This window comes from Capricornis sumatraensis, chromosome 17, assembly GCF_032405125.1.
Source record: "Capricornis sumatraensis isolate serow.1 chromosome 17, serow.2, whole genome shotgun sequence".
Classification (NCBI taxonomy): Eukaryota; Metazoa; Chordata; class Mammalia; order Artiodactyla; family Bovidae; genus Capricornis; species Capricornis sumatraensis.
The window spans coordinates 41859739-41877482 of NC_091085.1; the positions used below are offsets into that span (position 1 = coordinate 41859739).

The 17744-nt window shown below is 38.2% G+C and overlaps 1 protein-coding gene across 2 annotated transcripts in view; it reads right to left on the reverse strand.

The window, feature by feature from the left end:
• Positions 1-17744, reverse strand: part of AFG2A (AFG2 AAA ATPase homolog A) — a 350747-nt gene that overhangs the window by 309893 nt on the left and 23110 nt on the right. The gene's annotated exons all lie outside the window — the stretch shown is intronic.

Sequence of the window (17744 nt, forward strand, 5' to 3'; positions counted from 1 at the left end):
ACTAGAGATCTCTTCAAGAAAATTAGACATACCAAGGGAACATTTCATGCAAAGATGGGCTTGATAAAGGATAGAAATGGCATGGACCTAACAGAAGGAGAAGATATTAAGAAAAGGTGGCAAGAACACACAGAAGAACTGTACAAAAAAACATCTTCATGACCCAGATAATCACGATGGTGTGATCACTCATCTAGAGCCAGACATCCTGGAATGTGAAGTCAAGTGGACCTTAGAAAGCATCACTATGAACAAAGCTAGTGGAGGTGATGGAATTCCAGTTGGAGCTATTTCAAATCCTAAACAATGATTCTGTGAAAGTGCTGCACTCAATACGCCAACAAATTTGGAAAAGTCAGCAGCGGCCACAGGACTGGAAAAGGTCAGTTTTCATTCCAATCCCAAAGAAAGGCAATGCCAAAGAATGCTCAAACTACCACACAATTGCACTCATCTCAGATGCTAGTAAAGTAATGCTCAAAATTCTCCAAGCCAGGGTTCAGCAATACGTGAACCGAGAGCTTCCAGATGTTCAAGCTGGTTTTAGAAAAGGCAGAGGAACCAGAGATTAAATTGCCAACATCCACTGGATCAAATTCTGGAAGAGATGGGAGTACCAGACCACCTGACCTGGCTCTTGAGAAATCTGTATGCAGGTCAGGAAGCAACAGTTAGAACTGGACATGGAACAACAGGCTGGTGCCAAATAAGAAAAGGAGTCCGTCAAGGCTGTATATTGTCACCCTGCTTATTTAACTTCTATGCAGAGTACATCATGAGAAATGCTGGGCTGGAAGAAGCACAAGCTGGAATCAAGATTGCCAGGAGAAATATCAATAATGATGACACCACCTTTATGGAAGAAAGTGAAGAGGAACTAAAAAGCCTCTTGATAAAAGTGAAAGAGGAGATTGAAATAGTTGGCTTAAAGCTCAACATTCAGAAAACGAAGATCATGGCATCCGGTCCCATCACTTCATGGGAAATAGATGAGGAAATGGTAGAAACAGTGTCAGACTTTATTTTGGGGGGCTCCAAAATCACTGCAGATGGTGATTGCAGCCATAAAATTCAATGACGCTTACTCCTTGGAAGAAAAGTTATGACCAACCTAGATAGTATATTCAAAAGCAGAGACATTACTTTGCCACAAAGGTCCGCCTAGTCAAGGCTATGGTTTTTCCTGTGGTCATGTATGGATGTGAGAGTTGGACTGTGAAGAAGGCTGAGTGCCAAAGAATTGATGCATTTGAACTGTGGTGTTGGAGAAGACTCCTGAGAGTCCCTTGGACGGCAAGGAGATCCACCCAGTCTGTTCTGAAGGAGATCAGACCTGGGATTTCTTTGGAAGGAATGATGCTAAAGCTGAAACTCCAGTACTTTGGCCACCTCATGCGAAGAGTTGACTCATTGGAAAAGACTCTGATGCTGGGAGGGACTGGGGGCAGGAGGAGAAGCGGACGACAGAGGATGAGATGATTGGATGGCATCACTGACTCGATGGACATGAATCTGAATGAACTCCGGGAGTTGGTGATGGACAGGGAGGCCTGGCGTGCTGTGACTGATGGGGTCGCAAAGAGTCGGACACGACTGAGCAACTGAACTGAACTGAACTGAACATACTTTTTGCCCTGCCCTTTTTGTTAGTACATACAAATCAGAGTTACAGGTCTTATAAAGTATTTGCAGAACATCTTGAAGGAAATGTTCAGCTGGCAGTTGGAAATGTGGTTTTGGAATTCAAGGAAGAATCAAACTTCAGAGTTATATGTATATATATGAAAAATTATAGGAGGAGAAGCAACCTATAAAAGGGAAGCTAAAGAGGGATCAGGATGGAAGAATGGTGGCTGAAGTTTCAATCTTAGGAAAGTTGATCATTTGAGGAGAATAAAAGAAATGATGGTGTAAGACAATAGAGAGAATAGGCAGAGATAGAGAGATAGTAAAATGCCACAAAGCTAAAAAATGATCAACTAAGTCAGAGTTAGAGAGATACAAAATAATTTTAAAAAGATCATGCTGACCTAAAAAGTTAAAGATATTACATTCTTTGTTTTTGCTATTTGCTTGGAGTTTAAACACTGACAGAACTGAAAGCCCCAACTCATCCCCTCCAAATCTAAGTTGTCAGATTTAAAGCCTTTTGATCTGTGATAAGAATCTCTAGTCTAGAGGGCAGCATAGTCCCCCTGTGCTCTCGGCTTTAGGGTCTTTTGTAATGAAGTACTATATTTATGTTCTAGTACAAATCAAGCTCCACTCTGAAGAATTTAAGTCTCAGAGACCTCTTGGAAATCCAGTCTGAATAACTGAACTTGCCCTTGGACACTAGCTAGCTCCATCATTTTTAATGTCTTTTGTCTAAAATGTTATGCCTCAGTGAATCTTGCCAAATTAAAATAATACCATAATAGTCATTTTACTTGCTTTCATTTATTTGAACTTTGAAACAGAAGCAATGGTGAAAGGAAGGCAAACATAAATCCCCTCCAACAAAAGTTTGGGTATCTTTCCTTTTTACTAAGGGAAACACTGAATACTAGGACACCACTCAGAAAACAGGTACATAATAATCTTTCCCAAGGAAACTATCATTGTGAGTCTAATATTCATGGAGGTCTTTGAGATAATAGCTAACTAGAAAAAAGATATAAAAGAGGAAATCAAGGATATTATGTAAAAAGATCACTATTTTCTAGGGAAATTTTCTTAGGCCATTCTCTGAAATCTAAAATCTGTAAGTCACTTATTTAAGTCTATCTTATAAATGCCCATTTGGTTTTCTGCCTTCCAAAAACACTGAAAGGTAATTTATTTTTTAAACAATTAATTAATTTGTCTGCATCAGTCTTAGTTGCAGCACATAGGATCTTTAGTTGTAGCATGTGGGATCGAATTCCCTGATCAGGGATTGAACTCAGGTCTCCTGCATTGGGAGTGCAGAGTCTTAGCCACTGGACCACAAGGGAAGTCGCTGAAAGATAATTCTTCTTCATGTCTCTCAAATTTCTACTTATCTTTGCAGCATTAACTGCCTCTCTTATAGACTATCTTTTCAAGGATGTTTGTACAGAAGATAGAATGCCTCCCTCCAAAGCAAAGGGCAGATATACTTATTGCCCATTACAAAAGATTCAGGTTCCCTAAGCTTAGGTTCTCCTCCTGTAATGCCACCTTATACAGACTCAGATGTCACCCAGTCTTTGTGTCTCTCTGGGAAAAGTGAGGCTCTAGGAGCTGGTGCAAATTATTCTGCTCTGGCTATTTCTGTTGCTATAAGTAACTGTCTATCCTTTGACTCTGACCCAGGAATACTGTGTCCTCTGCAAGAACTTATGATCCTTGTTAGCTTGCAAGTAGGATAAAATCTCAAATCCTTCACAGCTCTTGACATGAAAATAAAAGTTTACTTTAAACTAGGTCGTTTCACTGCCCAACAAACCTTTTAGTGAAACAGTGTAATAGCATAATAAACTAAATAAGTAAAACTTCAGTAATGATGCACTGATTGTAAGGCACCTTGGTGACCTGAAAGAATGTAAGCAGTGCTAAAAAAAAAAAAAAAAAAACTCATATGAATGGAAGTGATCAAAAGACCAAAAGAATTTAACACTTCTTCATGTTTCAAAGGAGAAGGCAATGGCACCCCACTCCAGTACTCTTGCCTGGAAAATCCCATGGACAGAGGAGACTGGTAGGCTGCAGTCCATAGGGTCGCAAAGAGTCGGACACGACTGCACGACTTCTCTTTCACTTTTCACTTTCATGCAATGGAGAAGGAAATGGCAACCCACTCCAGTGTTCTTCTGGAGAATCCAGGGACGGGGGAGCCTGGTGGGCTGCTGTCTATGGGGTCACACAGAGTCGGACATGACTGAAGCGACTTAGCGGCAGCAGCAGCATGTTTCAAATGGCTATCTGGTAATACTTGTCAACATTTCTAATTTAGATCAGATACCTTACTGATAGTGATATACTAAAAACTTAAACAATGGAAGTAGTCTAATAATTTTCCAAAATTTATGGCATGAAGCAAAAAGTTTGACAATAGAAGAAATCAAAATTTTAATTTGAGAAAGGGATTTGGAAAAGATAGGAAGTATATGAGATTTTAAATTGAAATATAGTTGCTTTATAATATTGTGTTAATTTCTGCTGTACAGCAAAGTGATTCAGTTATGCATATATATGTTCTTTTTAAAAATATTCTTTTCCATTATGGTTTATCACAGGATACTAAACACAGTTCTCTGTGCCATACAGTAGGACCTTGCTGCTTATCTATTCCATATATAAAAGCCTCCATCTGCTAACCCTGACACCCCACTCCTTTCCCTCACTAACTCCTTCCTCTGGCAACCACCAATCTATTCTCCACACCCATGATTCTGTTTCTGTTTCATAGGTAGGTTTGCTTGTGTCACATTTTAGATTCCACTTATATAAGTGATATTATATAGAATCTGTCTTTCTCTTTCTGACTTAACTTAGTATAATAATCTCTGGTTGCACCCATGTTGCTGACAATTGCACTATTTCATTCTTTTGTATGGCTGAGTAGTATTCCACTCTATATATGCACCACATCTTCTTTATCCATTCATCCGTTGAAGGACATTTAGGCTGTTTCCATGTCTTGGCAATTGTGAATAGCGCTGCTATGAACATAGTGGTACATAGTGGTACATGTTGAATTATAGCTCTGTCTAGATGGGGGAGCCTGGTGGGCTGCCGTCTATGGGGTCACACAGAGTCGGACACGACTGACGTGACTTAGCAGCAGCAGCAGCAGCAGCAGATATAGTTAAAGATTGCTGGGTCATATGATAAAGCTATTTTTATTTTTCTGAAGAACTTCTATACTGTTTTCCACAGTGACTATACCAAATTACAAAGCAATATATGGTTTTTAAAATCATACACAACATTATAATATAAATGTATACTTTTAAAACAACAAAACCTCTACAAGTTCAAATACAAACTACAGAACATAGAGCTGGGCAAAAATTTCACATCTACGAGGATAGCAAGGGAATAGCAGTATATTCCCAGAGGAGACAGAAAAGGCAAAAGAATAAAGCAGCCTAGAGTTTAGGGAGGGTGTCAAAAGGATGGCAGAATAGGGTGACTCTGACCTCATCTTCTCTCACAAGGATACCAAAATTACATCTATTTACAGAGCAACCATCTATGAGGACAACCTGAGGACTAACAGAAAAGATTTCTACAACTCAAGATAAAAAGAAGGAACTATGAGGCAGTAGAAGGGACAGAGATGCAACACAGTTAATACCCATACACCTAGGAGGGTGACCCATGAACAGAAGAATCATCACAATTACAAAATTCTCCCCAAGGAGTGAGGTGCCCAAGCCCCACACCAGGCTCCCCAGCCTGGGGATCCTGCCCTAACTGAGAAGGGAAGACAAGCCCCCAGAATATCTGGCCAGCTGGGCTTCTTTACAGCAGAGTCAGAGAGTTGTACAAAACAGAGACTCTGCTCTTAAAAGGGTCAGGTGAAATTTCATACACTATGGGTCCAGTACAGAGGCAGTAATTTCAAATGAGCCTGAGTCAGATCTACTTGCTAATCTTGGAGAGCCTTCTAGAAAGGCAGGAGGCAAATGGAATTTCTGCTGGAAACACAGATGCTGGCAGCAGTCATTTTTTAGGAGCTCATTTTGTCATGAGGACAGTGGTGCTTGCCAGCACTACTGTGGAGTCCTTCCTCTAGCATATTAGTGCCAGGGGCTTACCACCCACTAGTGGGCCAGCACCAGACCCTATCCTCCTGGGACACCCAGTCACACCAGGATCCTGCCCTGCCTGTGAGCAGACTATCTCCAGTCCCAGAATATCCTGAGCTTCATAGCTAGCCAGCTTAGAATCCAACTGCACAGACCCTATCCTCCTGGGACACCCAGTCACACCAGGATCTTGCCCTGCCTGTGAGCAGACTATCTCCAGTCCCAGAATATCCTGAGTTTCATAGCTAGCCAGCTTAGAACCCAACTGCACATACCAGCAGGCCAGTAGCTAATTCATGAGAGAGGGACTGGCTGGCAACTGATCTGGGGACAGCTCTGTCTCCTAGTGCACCAGCAGCAGTCAGCCTCACCAAAATAGAGGGACTTGTGCAGCCCACATAGGGGTCACACCCTAAAGCATGTATTAACAGCTCTAGTGACAAGAGGGGAGTGTGCTGCTGGGCCTCACAGAACATCACCTACAAAAGGGCACTTCTCCAAAATCACTCAATACAATTGACCTGTACTGTCAACTGTACTGACACACAGGAAAAACAAAACAAGAAACACCAAAATATGCAAAATGAGGAAACAGAGGAATATGTTCCAAACAAAGGAATAAGACAAAACCTAAGAAACAGGACTAAACAAAGGGGAGATAAGCAATCTACTCAATAGGGAGTTAGGTAATAATCATAAAGATGCTCAGTGAACTCAGGAACAGAATGGAGGAATAGTGAAAATTTTAACAGAGGCAAACTATAATGAAAAGAACAGAGGTAAAGAATACAATGAATAATAATATCCAAAATAAAACAAACTTCTATTCCTCAAAGACACTATAAACAGAGGAATTATTCTTTAAAAGCAACAGCATAGAAAAATTAAATAGATAGTTGATAGGCATGTCATGGGCTTCCCTGGTAGCTCAGCTGGTAAAGAATCCACCTGCAATGCCAAAGATCCCAGCTTGATTCCTGGGTCAAGAAGATCCCCTGCAGAAGGGATATGCTACCCACTCCAGTATTCTTGGGCTTCCCTGGTGGCTCAGTCAGTAAAGAATTTGCCTGCAATGTGGGAGGCCTGGGTTTGATCCCTGGCTTGGGAAGATCCCCTAGAAGAGGCCATGGCAACCCACTCCAGTATTCTAGCCTGGAGAATCCCCATGGACAGAGGAGCCTGGAGGGCTACAGTCCACGGGGTCACAAAGAGTCGGACATGACTGAGCGACAAGCACAGCACCGCAGTAGGCATGTCACAACAGAGGATATCTAAATGGACAATACATACATAAAAAAGTGTTCAACAAAGCATCAAAGAAATAAAACCACAATGAAATTCTGTTTAAAAAAAAAAACACCAAATGCTGGCAAGAATGAGAAGAAACTAGAATTTTCACACATTACTAGTGGAAGAGTAAATTGATGCAATCACTACAGAATAGTTTGACAGCATTTACTAACAAGAACATACACATATTCCATATCCTTATAATTTCACCCTAGATATAATACAACTAGAAATCTGTACATTTGCACACCAAAAAACTATGTGCATGAATATTGATGGCATAACTAGTCACAATACTTATACAATAAAATATAGCAATAAAAATGAACTAATGAGACAGAATAAAATGATGAAGCTCTCAAATCATAATATGAGTGAAAGAAGATAGCACAAATCATGCTGAACTAATCTATGGTGTTAGAAGCCTTTTGGATTGAAGTGAGGAGTAGTGAATGGGAGAGAATTTGATATAAGTTCTAGGGTACTAATAATGCTTTATATCCAGTTACCTATATAAAAACACTCATGTGATTATATAAATGCATTCACATTGGAAAATGCATAGATCTTATAGTTTATTCATTTTTCTATATATATTTCAGGAAGAAGTTTATTTAAAAATAGAATACATAAAAAAGTAAAGTTAAAGGGAAAAAAATTATAAATAAAGACACTACAAAAAAGGGAGAAAAGAACTGGACTTGAGAGACAAGAGCATTCCCTATGTTAATTAATCTGCAAGTATTTTTAAAGAACAGTTCTCAATGAGAGAATCTCTATTCTGGACCTGTATTACTTACTTGCCAATTCAGTACTATGCATATTAAAGCAAAGCAAATCATAAAATATTATGTCATGAAGCCACCGAGAAGATTCAGCCATTGACTACAAGTTACTCTTTCACAGTGTTCTTTTTCAATATTAACCCTACTTATATATTCAAAATATTCACTGAGAAACTCCTAGGCATATTTAACTTACCCAGCAATGTACTGAACTCTTTCATGCTACAATGCAAAAGTGCAAGAAGGCAGATAAACCTTTCACAGTGCTAACTGTCTAATAGAGAAGACATATTAAAGAAGCTGTTATTATTATATGCCGTGCCAAGTACAATGACATGGAAAGAACAAAGTAGCACAAAAACAGTCAGGGAAATCTAACTCAGTTTAGTAGGATTAGTGACAGTTTAGAGTTAGGTAACTCTCACAGAAATCATTCAGAATATTCTTTAATTTCACAAATGAAGAGAGACTAAAACATGTGTACAAGCTCAAGTAGTTAGACCTGAAAAATGAATTGATGAAAAACTGATAATATGGGAATTGAGGCCAAAGAGGCAGTGGAGTATTCAGATGATAGCATATATAAAGGCCTAGGGACAAGAATGAGCATAACGCTTTAGAGATTACATGGTCCTGAAGAACAATAAAAGACAAAATCTCTGTCCTTATAGAGTTCACTCTTACAAAGAAAAAACATGTTCTAAAAACTGAATCCAACTCTGTTCATTTGCAGATATGTGAGAAAATAAAGAACGGCAGACTGTCAGAAAGGGAAAACTGAAAGACGGATTACAGATTTGCAAAACCTAACAAAGGGATACTGGAAATTGCAGCCATAGGCCTTCAGATTCTTTCTCAATATGAAGTTCAATGTTTCTAGACTCTATATATAAAGGTATTGTATTTTATAAAAATGCTATTCTTGAAAACAACAAAGTTGAAACAGAATTTATATGAATTATATGTTAAGTGTATATCAGAGCTTGAAAAATTAAAAATTTCTGAAGCTATCATATTATTGCAACCAGTCTTCCAGGGTCCTAGATCTGCTACCAGCTCAGGTGTCACTTTACATATAAAACTTAGCTCCTTTGGCCATCAGTTATCTCATTTATTACATGGAAAGAATAAAATATATTTTCTCTAAATTACTTTTTTTATCTTTAAAATTCTATGATGCTAAGCTTAAATTATTGGACATCACCATTCCTAAGGAAGCCATATTCGAATCTATGCCAAGTAATTAAAATTTGAAAAAAACATACATTTTTATAAACTGGAAGTAAATAATTAACTACGGGAGCAAATGGACACATGTACATCATCAAGGAATATATAGCTTAGGGCAAGCCATCTGTGACATTTCCTTTCCTTACTAAGTTTAAAGTTGATTTTAAAAATATAAACAAAAACAGAAGCAATACTTCTATGCTCTTAAGAAACACAACTTTGAAACAAAAAACAGATTTAGCTAATTAAATGTGTCATTTTGTTTTCATTATTTTATGTTCTAATGATCTCCAAAGTTTTGAAATGGAAAACAAGACGCAAGGAAAAGGAAAAAAAGGCAAAATGCCCCAAGCAAGCCTAATGCCAACACATTCTTTCCAGTATATGACATGTTCTCCTTAAGACCCATATCACTCTCTAGATATAATCAGTTCTGGATAAGAGTAATTACTCTAAATTCATGCTCTTCAAAACCATATGCTCCATATTCAATCAACAAACACCTTGTCCCAAGCATATGGCATCCTACAATTTTACAATTTACGCTTGCTAAATAATAATGTTATTTTCTGAGACTGCAATTAAGTTCCTTCTTAAAAACTAAATTGATCACAAGAGTAATAATGTTTTTTAGAATTACTGTCTACCCTACAGATACTTAATTAACATAAAGAAGCAACATGAAACACAGGCATCTGGATCTCAGATTTGAATTTTAAAAGTCATGCATAAAACTTCTGAGTAGTAAACTCAGAAATATGAAGTCTGGGAGCAACTGTAACAAATCTGGTCTTTTTTTAAAATAAACTTTCCTCAAAATAGTAGAGCTCCAGTAAACGTTTTATCTGGAGTATTTATTCTCCCTCAACTCAGCATTAAGTATAGACAAGGTGGTAAGTATCACTCGATATATCACTGGGAGAGTTCTATTTCTCACTTCTTATTCATAGAAAAGAAGTTAAACAGAATACTCTCAAAGAGGGTACTGTGGTTCTTCTGTTATTTATATTACAAATGATTGATATAACTTAAACTGATTGCAGAAGCCAAGTCTATTCTGAATCCCCTATCACTTTTAAAAGTTGCTCTTAAAATAACGGCACTATGGAAAGCACTATGGAATGGCACTATGGAAAGCAGTTTGGGTCTCAAGACCCAAATTATGGGCCAAGACTTCACTAACTGCTTGAGCTTGGATTGGTCGCATAGTCTGTCCTCATCTGTGAAATTAGGGAATGTACTAAATGATTCTGGGTAAAGTCTTCTGAAAGTGAAGTCACTCAGTCGTGTCCGACTCTTTGCGACCCCATGGACTGTAGCCTATCAGGCTCCTCTGTCCGTGGGATTTTCCAGGCAAGAGTACTGGAGTGGATTGCCATTTCCTTCTCCCAGGGATCTTCCCGACCCAGGAATCGAACCCGGGTCTCCAGCATTGCAGGCAGATGCTTTACAGTCTGAGCCACCAGGGAAGTCCCATAAAACATCAGAATTAACTCACTTCACCAGTCCCAGGTTTTAACAAACTTTCCCAAAAATACAGCTTTTAGATTCAAATTCTTGATGTCATATTATTTACTCATCTGGCTTACCAACCCTATTAAAATGTAGAGTTTTTTAAAAAAGGACAATTGATTAGAGGACAATTTTTATGCCAACAAAGGTTGAAGCTCTGTGGCTTGGTGGACTAGCGCAAGGCCCATGGAAGAGAGGAACTAGGAAAATAATGAAGGGATAGAGCCAGGTCTGACTTTGACTTGAGGAAAGGGGGCAGGAAGGGTGGGCAACCCAACTATATTTATCTCTTTTTTGGAAGGTACAAAAACTAAATAACACATCATTAAAACTGAAAAAAAAAATTTCCAATCACTGTCTCTTTTCCCTCAACTTTCAATCACCCCTCAATTTACTGCAATCTAGTAGCGAGCTACAGAGACCCACTCTCTTCTAAGGACCTCATGACCTTCCAGGTACTAAGCACTTGATATCCCTGTGGTCTCTTACACTGCTCCTGGCTTCACTATTTACTTCCTATGTGATCTTGGTGAAGTTCCATCACTAAATTTCTGAACTAAGTTTCTTCACCTATACAATGAAGATAACCATATAAAGGAGGCTGTAAGAAATTATTCTGTGTTAAGGCACTTCAAACAATGGCTGACACTAAATACTCAACTGGTGGTAACTAATAACATATTATTTCTAATTACTTTCTCCCTGGAATCTTCCCTCATTTTAAATGTCACCACTTTTTTGGGTTTTCTTCCCCTCTCTCTTGCCTTTCTTCAGTTTCCTACTACTTTTCCCAACAATTCAACCTCTGAACAGCAGTGTCCCCAGGATCCCTTCTTTCCTCATTAGCATGTTAAAACCTCCCTGATCATTCACAAATACAACACAAATGTATTATAATCTTACCTGTTACACTGCTGCACTTCCCTGTGCACCCTGAGCTCTATGCTGCTGCTGTTGCTAAGTTGCCTCATTTGTGTCCGATTCTGTGCGACCCCATACACGGCAGCCCAGCAGGCTCCCCCGTCCCTGGGATTCTCCAGGCAAGAACACTGGAGTGGGTTGCCATTTCCTTCTCCAATGCATGAAAGTGAAAAGTGAAAGTGAAGTCACTCAGTTGTGTTCGACTCTTCGCAACCCCATGGACTGCAGCCCACCAGGCTCCTCGGTCCATGGGATTTTCCAGGCAAGAGTACCAGAGTGGGGTGCCATTGCCTTCTCTGTGAGCTCTATGCTGCTGCCGCTGCTGCTGCTGCTAAGTCACTTCAGTCATGTCCAACTCTGTGCAACCCCATAGACAGCAGCCTACCAGGTTCCTCCATACCTGGGATTCTCCAGGCAAGAACAGTGGAGTGGGTTACAATTTCCTTCTCCAATGCATAAAAGTGAAAAGTGAAAGTGAAGTCGCTCAGTCATGTCCAACTCTTAGCGACCCCATGGACTACAGCCTACCAGGCTCCTCTATCCATGGGAGTTTCCAGGCAAGAGTACTGGAGTGAGTTGCTATTGCCTTCTCCAGTGAGCTCTGAGAGTCCAATTCTTTCTTCCTCGCTGAGGTAGCCTCAGCACCCCGTGCAGTGCCTGACTCAAGAAATGAATGAATGAATAAACTTTGCTCATTCTAAGTGATTTCATTCATTTCAATGGCTTCAGTCATCATCTAACTGCTGAGAACTCGCTGACCCACATATCCAACCAAAACTCTCATCTCCAAAACCTGCAATTTAAAGTCCTGAAGCTAAGACAATGTGAAGAATAAAAAGTGACAGAAAGTGGAGGACAGAGTGTGGAGGACAGAGTAGACAGGAAGAAAAATCTCTACAGTTCAGACAAGAGTAATCAAAATAGTTACGATGTTTAAAAAAATCTTTTAAAGTTGAAACTCCAAATAAATCTTGAAAAAGAGCTGACAGGATTTGATAAAGAGTAACAAAAAAAGCAGTCAAGAATAACTCTTAGAAATAACTTCCATTTAAAAAGACTGATTTTATTTTTGCAATTGTTTTAATTAGAAAGAAAACCTTTCCTCAAGTTTTCTACTTTTATAGCCCTGGCAAGGCAACTCAGAAAATTTTCCATTAGTGAAGTAAATGGTATATATCACTTAGAGCTTAACCAGAATTTAAACTACCACCTGTTTTCCTAAAACAAACCATTCAACTCCAGTCATTTCAAATGAACAGTAAACGTAATACTAAGATACCCAAATCACTAACCAAAAAAAAATTCCACTTCTTATATAATATCCATAATATTTATGCAGTAGGAAAAATCCCAACATCACAAATATAACTATCACTATATTTCAGAATTATAAACCAGAGGGGAAAATTCACTGCAATATGAAATATTATACTGCATAATTACTGCTTATTTATCCAGTTACAGTAATAAGTAAAGATAGGCTCCCTTATAAAATGCTTTAATTAGAGTGACAATCGTGATTCATACATCAATTTTATTTTGTTGCTCTACCACAGGCCTACAGTGGACTCACTTGTGAGACGAAGTGGGGAGGGGAGGGAAGAGATTGTGACTCTGATTGTGTATGACAGGAGAGCTCTCATATTCAGCAAGAACATCTGTCAGGGAGGCACCCCTCCCAACCCCCAAAAGCCATATCTAAGTCTAGTCTGCATATTTCTATTGATGGGCATGACTTTAACTGATCCAGATTCAGTAAAAATCAGTACTCTAGAAGAGAATGGAATCTGCTATATTTCCCTGAGATCTCTTGTACTAGAGTAACAAATACTTCATAAAATCAAGAATACTGTCAAAATTCAAATAAACATCTACCAGAGAAGTGCATAAATACACACAAAACAATTTTTTCCCCAAAACAGAGAGAAAGTGACACCTACCAAGAGCCTCTATAAACCACGAACACTGCTGTCAGGCTATACTTCTAAATCTTGTTTAAGAACTCTTTAGAAAAATGTTATCCCTATTTAGCAGGTGAGAGAACAGTTCAAGAGGTTAATGACTTGCCCTATGACTCTCAGCTGATAGGAGGTAGTGTTAATATTTGAAACTAGAGCTTACCGTGGCTTTCCTTAAAGCTCCACTATTTCCCTGCAATTTATTTAAAAATACAGAATTTTTACAGTATCAATATTTTAATTCTAACTTAGAAAATTACATTAGCAGAATTCAAAAAATGGTGGAAAATGTTAGAAAAAGAACCTTTCTTAAGAGCTGGAATGGATGGAGTAGATCCTCCATAAATTCCTATTAAAACAAGCTAGTGAAGGGTGGGAGGACTAACAGCTATAAATATCTAAGAACTCTGCCACAAGACAGATAAAATTTTCCATTTCAAAAAAAGTTATGTTATAGTAATTAGATTCAGTATTTTTACTAGACCTACATAAGTGTAATAATGACAAAACCATTGTTTAAATAAGAGTTTTAGTTCTTCCTGTTCTGTGATGGTATCTTATCAAGGCCCAAGCATTTGGTATGAATATGTTGAAATGCTGTGTAATCAACAAGGATGCTAAAGATAAATTCTTAGAGATGTGAAGCGAATGCTTCCTTCCACTGTAAACAAAATGACTGAGTCCATTTCTTGAAGAAATCAAGCTCTATTTATATTCACTCTCCTGAAATGGCACAGGCAGCCTTAGAAGGATAAGTTTATAATAAATCCCTGCATTTGGAAAACATTGTTGCTAAGCATCCTCTAACATTCAGCAGAGTTTATATAATTCAGTCTCTGCTGCATAATTAACATCTCATGTTTTCTAAAAAAGCATGGTATGCTTATCTATGCTGTTAATTTAAAATATTATAAATTTTGAGGGAATTAATAAAAGGTTATGCAACTAATTAATTAGAAAGGCAGCCTAATCCCAGGACAGATACAAACATAGACATTAAATGTCAAGATGTGTCAGAGTTGAGCTTTTAAAACAGCTTGTCTGCTTGAGATAAAACATTTCAAAATGCAGCTGCTCTTTGCTTAAAAAGGTGAACTACAAAACATTAGGCTTTTGGACAAGTCAGGACTTATCAAACCACACTCCAGCTCAAAATTAATTATACGGAAAATATAACATTTGAAAATCAGTTTCACACCCAGCATTCAACATCAAACACTGTATCTGCTCAGATAAAACAAGATACAAGTGTTGAAAGCAACACTACAGTAGCATTTCCAACTTTCTTATTCATTACAGACATAAAGTTAAAAAATATGGATAATATCCAGTAACACTAGAATAGAAGAGCAGAAAAGCTGAGAGTATACACATTGCGACTACAAACCTTCTGTCCTCTGGAAAACCATGCACAAACATATATACTACAAGGATTTTGACCTTTTGTATTAATAAACCACAAATAATAACCTTATGATTACCAAAGCAATCAGGAACATAGTGCACTTCAGTTTTATTAATTCTGAATCACTTCAGTGTATGCAATGACTAGATATACCCATGCACCACTTTTGTTAAAAAGGGCAGAGTTTCCCCAACTAAGAGGCCAGTTCAGAAGAAAGGAAAACCATCAGGCAGCCAACACACAAAAAGCTCAAAGAACATATATGTCCACAAAGCATAAACAAGCAGATGTTCTAGGAAAAACACATCTATATTCTTCTTTGTATTCTTCATTGTTAATCCTCAAATATTTCCTTAATTGTGCCTTCCTAGCTTTCAAAATTATTTTCATTTTACCTGTTACTTTAATTAACTTTGTATTGGAGTACTGCCGCTTTACAATGTTGTTTTAGTTTCTGCCGTAGAACAAAGTGAATCAGCTATATGTATACATATATCCCCTCTTTTCTGTTATTTCCTTCCCATTTAGATCACTGAAGAGAATTCAGTAGAGCTTCCTGTGATATACAACAGGTTCTCATTAGCTATCTGCTTTACACATAGTAGTCTACATATGTCAATCTCAATTTTCTGATTCATCCCACCCCCTCTCCCCTCTTGTTATCCACACATTTGTTTCTCTACATCTCTGTCTCTATTTCTGCTTTGCAGATAAGTTCATCTGTATTACTGTTCTAGACTCCACATATAAGTGATATTACAAGATATTTGTCTTTCTCTTTCTGACTGACTTCATTCTATATGACAGGCTCTAGGTCCATCCATGTCTCTGCAAAAGGCACAGTTTCATTCCTTTTTATGGCTGAGTAATATTCCATTGTATATATGTACTGTATCTTTTTATCCATTCTCTTTTGATGGACTTCTGGCTGTTTCCATGTCCTGGCTATTGTAAATAGTGCTGCAATGAACATTAGGATGCATGTATCTTTTGAATTATGGTTTTCTCTGGGTATATACCCAGGAATATAGATCAATGGAAGAGGATAGAAATCCCAGAGATAAACAGACGCACCTACGGTCACCTAATCTGTGATAAAGAAGGCAAGAATACACAATGAAGAAAAAGATAGTCTCCTCTACAAGTGGTGCTGGAAAAGCTGAACAGCTACATGTAAAAAAATGAAATTAGAACACTCTCAAAACACCATACACAAAAATAAAGTCAAAACAGATTAAAACCTAAAATGTAAGGCCAGACGCTACAAAATTCTTAAGAGGAAAACCTAAGTAGAACACCCTGTGACATAAATAACAGCAAGATCTTTTTTGACTCAGCTCCTAGAGTAAAAAAATAAAAACAAAAATAAACAGAACCTAATTAAAAGCAAAGGAAACCATAAACAAGAGAAAAACAATTCTCAAATGAGAAAATATTTGCAAATGAAGCAACTGACAAAAGATTAATCTCAAAAATATACGAATAGCTCATGCAGTTCACTATCAAAAAACCAAAACCCAATAAAAAAATTGGTCAAAGACCTAAACAGACATTTCTCCAAAGACATAGAGATGGCTCAACACCACTAATTATTAGAGAAATGCACATCAAAACTACAATGAGGTATCACCTCACACCGGTCAGAGTGGCCATCATCAAAAAATCTATGAATAGATTTATTTTTCACTTTAAAGTTTTATTCAAAACCATTATACACACCTGCAAAACAAACCTGGACACTCATCTTCTAGAAGAAATGACATAGTGGTTCAGGACAGTAGATCACTATCACAAAAAAACTAGGAAGAAACTCAACACTATCAGTCAAAGAGTCAAAATTATATAACCTAAACTTAATGCACTTATTTAAATCAGTTACAGAGGAACTCCAAAAATCAGAGAGATGGGTGGCCTTGATCAGTGGTTCTCAAAGTATAGCCCTTGGGATAGCAGCACTGGTATCAGCTGTAACCTGAGAGAAATGCAAATTCTTGTACCTGGCCTGGACCTATTAAACCAGTAGGATGCAGCCTAGGTTTGTGTCCTAATAAGCTCTACAACTAATTCTCATACATAAGTTTAACACAGGAGAAACACTGGCCTAAGTTAATAATACAAATTCTTGTTCACAAGCAAGTTCAACACTGGCTACTTCAAATCACTTGGGAAACATTACAAACACTGATTCCAGTTCCCCACTTCCTTTATTCAATCAAGTATGGAAAGGGAGCGTGTATGTCAACCTAAGGCATGACAAGGTTTAAGCAACAATAACCTATGTCAGTGGCTCTCAAAGTGTGGTCCCCAGACCGACTGCCATCAGCAGCAGCTGAAACATGTTAGGAATTCACAGACACCAGCCCAGACCTACTGAAATTGAAATTCTGGGAAAAGTGCACAGCCAGACATCTTAGAAAACTGTAGTTTAATAAGTTCTCCAAGTGATTCTGATGCATGATAAAGTTTGAGAACCTCAACTCCAAGTGATCTGTCTGGAATTGAGAACATGTGAAATGAATGAATTCTGCAGAAGAGAATATACAATAGAGGAAGAATTAACTTGTTTACTGATGAATACATCTCCTGGAGCTGGATTTTCTGTCCTCATGGGATTTGGAGGTTTAGGTGTCTTACTTCCTACACGTGCCAGTGGGACTTCTCAAGCTGTCCACTTAAACACAACCTAACTGGTGAACAATGAAAATGCCTCCTAAAAAGCACTGGTTTTAACCAGTGAGTGAAGTTGCTCAGTTGTGTTCAACTCTTTGCAACCCCATGGACTACAGCCCACCAGGCTCCTCTGTCCATGGGATTCTCCAGGCAAGAATATTGGAGTGGTTTGCCATTTCCTTCTCCAGGGGATCTTCCTGATCCAGGGGTCGAACCC